We start from the raw sequence: 2213 nt of genomic DNA, 5'->3' as shown, positions 1-2213 counted from the left end.
TGTCCACAGCCCTTTTCACACAGCGTTCACTACATCAGGCCCAAACAGACGTGGTGATGAAGCTGCTGCTCCTCTTTGCTGCTTCATCCACACTGAACAGAGCAGCTCAGCCTGGTTCAGTGTTTCTTCCAGACAGCAAGTCAGTGATGCAGAAGCAGCTGAGTGACAGCAGCCTGATCTTCAGGATCAGCTGCTCACTGAGTTCTGAACTGGGTCTGAAGGAAACCAAGTGTAGCAGAACCTCTGTTATATGGCTCCCAGTTTCTAACCAGAGTTTTCCTGCATCAAATCAACAATCAACATGGAGTCATTATACCACAAGACAATTACATCTAGGTCCAATTCTTCAGCCCGGTTCTGGTCCAGATGGGTCCATGATGGAAATGTTGGCTGGTATGTTAGCAGAACCTCACAGAATGGGTTTTAATCCTCATGTTTCTATCAGGTTTCATCAGAAACTCAAACCAGAACCAGAACCCAGCTGCATTTCATTTAAGAGCGACAGGTCAAGGGATCATAACCCTGACTTTAAATCTCCTGAATCTCCACCGTCAGAGAGGTGAGCTGTTTCTAATATCTTTAACTGTTTTGTCAGTCACATAAGCCGCTTTTGCACTGCAGGGAACGGAACGGTTCCAGCCCTGTTGTGTTTGCATATACACTGAGGGCGCCATCGAAGCGGTACCATTATTTTTGAAACTAAACAATGGTTTCGATGTAGCGGCCGAAGCCTTTTCCTCAGAGATGCGGCGGAAAACTTTCTCTTTCCTTGTTGACCGATCTAGCTCATTCTGTACTCGTTCAGTAAGCGGAGAAAAAAAATACCTCAACATTAGACCAGGTGATTGCACTATATTGAGATTAATCCATTGCTAATTAAAACTAATAATAAAAATATTGAAAAGAGCACTCTTTACAAAATAAAATACAGTTTTGTGAGAGCCAGCTGTCAACGGAAAATCAACGTCTGACTCCATAACAACCAGCGGCCAATCAGCTGCTGGTTCTAAGCAGAACTGCTTGGCCGGCCCGATTTGAACCACAGCTCTTGTGGTTCCCAGGGGCCGGGTGGAACCGGTCGCAAGTTGTAATGCAAACACGGTCGAAACCGTTCCGTACCGCTCCCTGCAATGAGAAAACGCCTGTCATTTTAGCATGTCATTGTAGTCATTGTAGCCATGTTCTGTTGTCATGGAAACATTAAGACTGAATTTCATGCAGTGAAGTTATTTTTCTGCTCATATGAATTGCACAAATACTATCAAAGAACATGTTACCATGGGGACAATAAAGACCACTTGGATTAATGGTCACGCAACATTTAATTAATGAATTTCAAAGTATGAAACAAATACATTTGGATCCACAATCTGTACTGAGAGCTTCTACATATCCATCTAATTAACAGCGGTCTCAACATTGGATCTGATTAACCATCATTCATGTAGAGATACTGCCCCCTACTGGTCAGTTGTTGACCCCATTAGTAAACAATTAATTGAAGAACAAAGGAAAATCTTTAAGGACAGATTTACATAAACATTTAGGTTCACATAGTCTTTGAACTTCAAAGACTATGTGAAATTGTACTTTGAAAATTGTATTTTATTCTGTTTAGTATCAACTTCCAGATGAAGCGTACTCATTTTGTCCTATTTTAATATTAACATACAAAGACAGAAGTTAATTTTATTTCTAGGTTGATATTTGGGTCATTCTCTAAATTTTAATTTAGTTTGGTTTCCAGACATTAATGCTGCAAGGCTTGAAACATCATTATCCAACATGGCTATTATCAACCATTTCTACAATTAAGCCAAATATTTTAAAAAACTGATCATATTGTCAGTCACACGGAAAAACGAGAACAAGTAAATGTGCGGCAAACTTATAGCGGTAGAGGGCTGAACTGGGCTAAACTCGGGGATCTCATCAGTCCAAACCCGTCTTTCAATCAACTCCAGGTCACTTCTTTGTTCAGTCAATTGTCAGTTTATTTCATTCTACATTGTCATACTTCATAAGGACTGATGCACAGACTGACCAGGCCAAACAATACACAACTGCCAACAATCAATGGCACCACAACACAGTCAACAGAAATTATGACCACCCTGCGCACCTGCCTTCTCATACACACAAAGCAGGTCCCCCCTGGGGACACGGTCGAACGCCTTCTCCAAGTCCACAAAACACATGTAGACTGGTTGGGC

The sequence above is a fragment of the Poecilia reticulata genome, unplaced genomic scaffold (assembly GCF_000633615.1).
Source record: "Poecilia reticulata strain Guanapo unplaced genomic scaffold, Guppy_female_1.0+MT scaffold_289, whole genome shotgun sequence".
NCBI classification, from domain to species: Eukaryota; Metazoa; Chordata; class Actinopteri; order Cyprinodontiformes; family Poeciliidae; genus Poecilia; species Poecilia reticulata.
This window is presented reverse-complemented; position numbering follows the sequence as displayed.